The 8,502-nt window shown below is 39.6% G+C and overlaps 1 long non-coding RNA gene across 1 annotated transcript; it reads right to left on the bottom strand.

The window, feature by feature from the left end:
• Positions 1 to 1,297: 1,297 nt before the first annotated feature.
• LOC141615174 (uncharacterized) lies at positions 1,298 to 2,932 on the bottom strand. The gene is made up of 3 exons (XR_012529685.1): positions 2,846 to 2,932; positions 2,143 to 2,200; positions 1,298 to 1,553 (listed from the first exon to the last, which is right to left on the bottom strand). It is a non-coding gene; the product is annotated as an uncharacterized LOC141615174 (long non-coding RNA).
• Between the last annotated feature and the right edge of the window lie 5,570 nt (positions 2,933 to 8,502).

Here is an 8,502-nt window from a genome sequence, read left to right as displayed (position 1 = left end):
AGTCATGATTCACATTGTAACTTTCAAAAGTCATGAATAAATAACCGTTCAACGAAAACTTGAGTTATATTACTTTTTATAACATACAGAGAGTTAATAACTCGTGAGAAAAAGAATGAGGTCCAAAGCTCAAGAATTCAATTTTTAAAGGATCTTGCAACTCAGTTGGTCCAAGCAAGTATGTGGCAGCAATTGGTCCGAAACTTGGGTCAGTTTGAAAAACTTACCATTTAATATAGAGACATCACGAATTTTCGTGGCTTATCAATTTGAAAGCATATGCGAATCTTCTGATCGAAGGAGTTGGAATTATGTAAAAATTATTAATACAATTTAAATGAGGATTTTTACAAAATCGTTGGTCAAAACATCACTGCACAGGAACTTCCTAACCACAGCCCACTAAAATATTTATTACTCCTAATCCGTATATCCTATAAGCATGAAACAAACGCCAAATGAACACTAACTCACGAGGATATCTCTCATAAAATATTCATCCATAGACAGTAAACATAAAAAAAATGGCAGTAAGGTCATTTAAAGAGTAAAATCAGACAAAACGAGTTTCAGCACTAGGTCATTCTTTACTATGTTACAAGCTCTTATGAACATACTATGTATACTAACCCATCCCAACTTAAATCTCACACTTTGTACTTACGTAAACATCTATCTCATAGAATCCCTTCGCATCACGATCTACTCCTTACATCTAAATCACGATTGCTATGACTAGAAACATGCAATTCAATAGTGTTTCTCATTACTATCACGATACTATACTAGCATGGCTTCGGGATCACATAACCGCATATCACTAGACATAATAGTACTATCAACACATCATTCAACATCCATCCAGATAAATATCATCAATTCGCAATCATTTTCACGCTCGTGATTACCACAATCCAACACTTCATTGATTATCAACCTGAACACGAAAATTTCATTTCTCATCTCCACAACATCATATGATCGCGTCATCATTCATACAAAATACTTACCGTAACGTTGTCCTGCAGAATGGTTAGAATATATGGGTCTCAAGGTATACATCAACTCGATTATATCCAAGGTTTCCTTCTAACTACCCCATTACCTCAATTTCTCTCGGGTTACCAGGTTCAAAAGCGAGAGGGCAAAAGAGCACGCATTAAGGGCGCCTTCTTAACCGCACCGTGAGCTCCTAACAGTTTATTCCTGTGGGTTCATTTTATTTAGACACATCCTACGTTCATTGGGTTCATTGGTTTAGGCCTGAGGATCGTATGCTCTGATACCACTTTGTAACACCCCGGTTTATGAAGGAGCCTTTAGCAAGACATTCCCTAATAAACCGGACTGTTACCATCTCGGTTTCCCGAGGTAGTGAATAACAAATTAAACTCCAAGGCAATTTATATAATTATACATCTGAAATGAAACAAGTCTCAAACTGAAAATAAAGTCTGATAACTAAACAGAAATAAAAGTGGGCTAGCTCTAAGTCAGGCAATCCAAGCTCTCTTCCCATCCAGCTCCTATCAGTCTCTGAGGTACCTGTCAACCTGCTCCCCATTAAAAGGTTCATCACAGGTGTTCACGAATACACAGGGTCAACCACGAGGTTGAGTAGGGTAATACAATGCAACAACAAAATATGATATGCATGCTCCTCCGTCACCTCCATCTCCATCTCATCTCATATCTCATTACTCATATCTCATAACTCATATCTCATAACTCATATCTCATAACCCGGACAACCCAGCCATACCGATCCCCGGTAGACTATATATATCGACCGTAGCCGATCCGCACCGCACTTGTTGAGGACACCAGGGCAAGTCCTGCAGAACCCGCCTGGGCCTTATCACAACATCATCATCACCACACCACATCACCTCAACATCCTCCATCTCCAATGCATATGAATGCCCAACAGTAAACAATGCAATACAATATGTATATCAATGAACGAAATCATGCCAGCTACCAAATGTTGTGATAACACACTCAACATGAACAGTTCAGTCAACCATATCATAGCGTAATCCACGACCACGAATCAAGTCACGTTCACAATTTGGTCATATGAAACACAAACAAGTCAACACAATTCAACAACACGATAAGAAGTCAAGTGTATTTCCCTACCTTTTCGCAATCCAAGCACACACAAGCAACCAATTACGATCCTTCACATATCCATCACCTACATATCATAATTATGTATAATTACCACCTACTCAATCAAATAATCATGCACACCACCTAGACTCATCATAACTTAATAGGAATATCAACTTAAAGAACAAACACGACTTTTCCTGATTTTCCAGCACATGACAGACTCGGAATAAAATACATAACTAATTCCAGAAAAATCAAATTGATACAAGGCCAATTGGATTGAAACCCCATGAGTCTTAGCTACAAATTATATCTAACGTGTTTTTCTCAAATTCCAAACTTATCAAGGGTTTTCAGACTGATTTCCAAAAACTGACAGAAACCGTCGCATAAAAAGTATTGATTCATAAAACGAGTTTAAAACATTATTTTTCAGAAATTCCAAATCCTATTATCATCTAGACTATACAAAGATGATGTATGAAGAAGCCTCATAACTGAATCGACATAAAAATTAGGGTTTCAAATCATTTTCCACAACCAAATCAGATTCACGGACTTTTCAGCGACATGTTCATAAATAAATCACCTAGGACAAACCATAAAGAATTTGACTACGAGCTTTTATATGCATAAACTAGACATCAAATAAACAGGATTCTCTTTTCAAACTTTTTGAAGACGAATACTTTAAAACAGTATAAACAATGGAATGAAATCAACTTACAAACAGGGAAATCGAATTAGGTTGGAATCGATGAGAAATCTTCAATCAAATGAAAGGCTCTTTGTGTGAATCTGAAAATGCGTGCCGTCGAAGCGAGGGAGGCAGGTGAGATGAGGGTTGTGTAGTGTTAGGGTAAAAATTAGGTTAAAGACATGATGTTGGGTGTTGGGTTAATTGGATTAAACATTTGGGTAAACTCAAATGGGTCGAGGGTAAATGGGTTAGCTCACATCTCGAATTCCATATAAACCCGTCTCAATTAACTTACAAAACAACTCGATCTTACGATACCACGCGAGTCAAGTAAAACAACTTGACGTAATTATCGACTAAACAATTAACCCGACTTAAGTAGTATTATAAAATACGGAGTATTACAATGGGTGCATGGTTTCAAGGGTCACCTTGGAATAAACGGTAGCCAAGGAGTTATCACACCACAAGGTACTCTTGACTAGGCCTTAAACCATGGGTCAAAGGATACTAGCATGACACATCCTAGGGTGTTTTACAAGTATTCTAACAAGCAAAGTCTTAAGAATAAAAAGCATCTACTAGGGCCTATATACACTTGTCAAGCTTCCCAAATAGACGGTTTCACAAAATTTTTCTAACATGCAAACTACATGCCATGATGTAACTAACATATACACATCCTAATGCAAATGATTCTACCAACTAATATGGCATATAAACTAAATGCAATCCTAAGTGCACATTGTTGTACCGCATCAATCAAAATAAAGCCACATAGTCATTAACATAAAGAGGAAAAAGGAGATTGGAAAGATCATACCATGCGGTCTTCAATATCCTCATGTCTCGGATGTGGCGTAGTCAATCAATGTGAAAAAGGATGAACAAACACAATATATACAAAACAATATATACAAAGGAAATGAACTTGTTTTTGGTTTTTCAATTTTTTCAATTTTTATGATTTTTGAAATTTTTCAATTTTAATGGTTTTTGAATAAAAGTTAAGTGTTAGAATTCCCATCCCCACACTAATATGGGCATTGTCCTCAATGGCCAAAATGATGGAAATTATGCAAAGATGATGCATGATTTCTATACTAAATGCAATTCTACACTAAGCTACACTACATGATGCATGGTTTTTGTTATGACGGGGAGGATAATTTAGATTACCTCCCGTTGTGTATGCATTAACTTCCCCAAACCAAATAAGACACTATTGCTAATGTCAAGGATGGGTATAGTTCATGCACACACTATGCTATGCATGAAACTAGATTGTCATTTTGGATTTTACAAATGGGAACAATAAAGAACACCTTAATGGTACCGAGGTGTGAGTCCTTTGATGTTTCTAGGACTAAACCAACAAATGATCAAGATGAAATAAAGTACAAAGAAACAAGATACAAAGCTCTTTTCATGAAAAATAAAGATAAAGAGGAGAGATGAGAAAACTTCACTTGAACTAAGGTGGGTGCCTCTTGCCCGCTCCACCTAGCTATGAAGTAGTCTCCTAGATATCGGCATCATCTCCTTCAATATCGGTATCCCAAATATCCTTTGAAGCATCACTTAAACTTGGATCCATGAATTCATCTTCACTCTCAAGCTTCACCGTATCACCTCCACAAGAATCCCCACTCTCTTCCCCTTTGCGACCGTTCGCCCCTTCATTAGCCTTCTCCGAGTTAGGAAAGAGCAATTCCATTTGAGCCCATGAGGGGAAAGCTCCTTCCTCACTAATCCGTCCTTTTTGAGCCATCTCATAGTATTGGGGGTAAAGAGCATAATAAGTGTCCACGGAGGTCTCATATTGACGGTAGTGTAAATCTTGCAAAATTCCCGTGACAAAGTCGTCACGGGGGAGGATGAAGGGATTTGGATGGTTATATGGTTGGTAGGGAAAGGGGTAAGGAGGCACTTTTATCCTCTCATTTTGAGTTTGTTGTTCTTGTTGTGGTGGTGGATTTTGTGGAGGTGGAGTTTGCCTTGTTTGACTTGGGATGAGGTAGGAGGGCATTGGGGACAAGCTTCCTCTTCTTGGGGAGACCCGTGGTAGATCATGCATTGGGAGATAGAGTGGATCGCTCCCTTTTGTCAACCACTTTATCCTCTTATCAACCCCCTCAAGGGTTATCCAATGGTGTTGGACGATAAGGAGATCTTCATTAATTCTCGTGTTCCCCGCAAGCGGAGTGTACTCATTGTTTTCATTGAACCTTGGGTTAAAGTGCTTTGCAAGTCTAGTTATGAGTCCACCATTCACTATGTGCTTCATTCCATCATCATTCCCATTTCGAAACTTTGCCCATTTCTCTAGCATAACTAGAGGTGCATTGAATTGATACCCATCTCTCCCTTGAATGTTGAGGTATGATTCCATAAATACAAGGTCCAATTGGTTGACAATGGCCGGATCACGGCGGGCGAAAAGAGTACCCGAAAGAAATCTATATGTAAGCCTCAAGATCGGGTTTTGGATGTGAAAAGCAAGACACTCTTTGGTAAGAATGAAATCCCGGCCCGTCATGGCCCTCCACAATGGTGCAACATTATACTTTTTGGGCTTTGATGTTCGGGTAGGCGAAACATCAAGTCCAAACTGTGGACAGCGGGCCGCCCACGGGGGCGCTTGGTGAGAAACGAGGGACAAGCGTTTGCATTTTGTATGGAGTCGCCACCAATTTTTATGGGAAATTGGAACCGTTCGAATACCTCATGTCATGTCAAGACATAAAGTAGTGACATGAACACTAAGCAATCGTTACCCTTAGCATTCTATGTCTAGAATGACTCTCGTGGATGCCAATGAACACGGGTGCTCACGGAGATCTGGAGTAAGGGGTGAGGGTACGTATTAGGAAGCTCTTTTGATCGAACACCTAATCCCGCCCGCCTCGATAGCGGCCTCTACTAATGATTAGGGAAGTTATTCGTACTTGATATACTGTCGGCTATATGCATGCAATGCAACATCCATTAAATTAATCCTAGCATGTGAGAATTAGACTAAGTCGGTGAACAATTAGTTTATCATGCAATTTGGTCGAAGTTGGATTTAATGTTGATTACATGTGAAAGCAAGCAAATGATACAAAACAATAATTATAAATTACAATAATGAAAATTACATTAATTACATCGGAAAAGGCAATTTACGTCGAAAATACCTTTAAAACGGATAATTTGATAAAAGGAATAAAAGAAATAAAAGAAACAAATTACGAACAGGAATTAGCGATAATACGAATATTAGTGAATTAATACGTAAACCAAATAAACTACGTCAAGGCGAAAAGGAGTTTGGGGACAGAACTCATCTCGAACAAAGAAGCAGCATCGCGCCCTTTGGAAGAGGCGCAGCGATTCTTTGCGTCTCATTTCAAGGGTGAGTTCTGGCTGTGAAGCCGGAACTGCAAACCGTTAATGTGAATTGTTAATTTTAAGGATTGATTTCGATATTAGACTCGGATGAAAGTGATTAACGAATTATTTACATATGATTGAGGTCATAAAACAGTAAAACATGGATGAGACGGAAACAAGACAGATTAATTATGTGAAGGGTCGATGTTAATGAATGAGTTAACAAACTAACCAAACAAATTAATTAGACTAAACATAATGAATGATGACGAATTAATGAATAAACAGATGAAAAATATATCAACGATGAATCCCAGAAACTCAATATGAACGAATTGAATTTCTAAAACCCGAATTGAATTTAATGACGAAAAACCCGCAAATATTGATTATTAGGGATTTAAGTCGGTTTTAGGATGAATTAAAACATGTTAATGATGATGGATAATATGTACATGTGAATTATCAAACTATCATGATGAAGAATTAACAGACGAACAAACAAAGGAAATAAATTTGATACGAATTACAGAGGACGGAGGAAGAAGAAAAGAGGCAGAAGGCTGGCGGCCCTCACGAAGAGCGCGCGGCGCTGCGCTCCTTCGAAGAGGCGCAGCAGTTGCTGCGTCCTTTCTCGACGTCTGTCTACTGGAATTTCGCAAAACAGGTTTTAAAGACGGTTTTAGAAATCGATTTTAATGGTGTTTTCGACATAAACCTTACAATGATGATACGATAATTAAAATACAATAAATAAAAGAGAGATTAATACACCCTCAGACTTACATGTTGACGGAACGAGAAGAACTAAGAAGATCGATTAGTGAATGCTCGACGCGAATGCAAAGAGAGTGCCCTCGTAAGAGGAAAACGATTGATTAATTAAAGTTGATTGAGTGTAGTGGTCAAATTGGTCGGTCATGCAACGGAGAGGCTGGTACCCGGAAGGATCCGAGCTTACGTGGTCGAAGGTTCAAGCACGTAGGCGCCAATTAGTAAGAACAAAGTCTAGAATGCAAAGGGAGAAGAGAAGGGCGGACACTCGCGTGAGAAATATGAGGAACGAAGGCTCCTATTTATACTAATCACGCGGAGGAATTATGGTAAGACTAGGACACGGAAAGAAAGATCCGGAAATAACCGACTTAGGTTAAACGCGGAAACTTGGACAAAAAGAAAACCCTGGGGAAGAGGCGCAGTAGGTGCTGCGTCCCTTGGAAGAGGCGCAGCACCTGCTGCGTCCTTTCCCGGGTAGGTTTCTCTGCGCGTAGAAAACGCGTTTGACAACCTGTCGTATTTTAGGCATAACTTTCTCTACAAGACTCGGAATAAGGTGATTTCGGTGGCGTTGGAAAGCTAAAAGAAAATCTAGAACTTTCTGTGAAATAGGCCTGACCCACAAAAGTCGTTATGACCTCGTAAAATGGGCCTAAAGGTCGGGTTATTATTTTAGCTAAATGAAATGCACATTTTGTAATGTAAACTTTAAGTTTAGCCCAAAGAAGTGACATGAGACTCAAAATGAGATATAATCTCAACATTTTATGACATCCTAACCTTAGGTAGACAAGCACGTTGCTTTGACTCGGGATTTGACGGTTTTAGGAAATGAAGACGGTTTTTGACCCAGACTCCAAATGTACTCTAATTACTGCCAAAACGACCGTATCGGCGCGTAGATGACAACTATGAGGTAGACATTAGTATTTGAGCAATCACTTGACGATAATCTTACGAACTGTCACAAATCGTTCCGCGTATCAAACATGCGGCCCAATCATCACCGGGTGGTTTGCGAGGGGTGCAGAAACGAGGTGTCTACAGAGCCCCCACTTTGACTGAGGCTTGGACAAGGCGAAAGTCAAAGTATAGCCATCAGGTCAATCGAAGATTACAACCTGACGACTATGGCGACGCGAGGCGGTTCAAGGGGTCTGAACCAAAGACCTGTCGTCGGGAACATTTTAGAGTCTGTCGACTATCGGGGAGGGTCGTTTAAAGTCCATTAGACTACGTAAGGAGGCTCGCCAGCCATAAGAAGAAACCATACCTGAGATACCCCTGGGTGAAACGGGACTGAAGACGCTTCGGCAAAAACTCTTTGGTCTGAAGATAACTTGGTGTCTGAAGGCATTAGGGGGTCACAGGGATTCTGAAGAAACTTCTTAATACTTCCGAAGGCTAACTCTGAAGGCTACTTCTCACTGAAGGAAAGGCTGAAGGATAATTCTCCCTAAAGGATTGAAAGGGAAGGCTGAAGGATAATCCTCTCTAAAGGGAAGGACTGAAGGGAACTTAACTGAAAAGGA

The sequence above is a fragment of the Silene latifolia genome, chromosome 11 (assembly GCF_048544455.1).
Source record: "Silene latifolia isolate original U9 population chromosome 11, ASM4854445v1, whole genome shotgun sequence".
Lineage (NCBI taxonomy): Eukaryota > Viridiplantae > Streptophyta > Magnoliopsida > Caryophyllales > Caryophyllaceae > Silene > Silene latifolia.
This window is presented reverse-complemented; position numbering and strand designations above follow the sequence as displayed.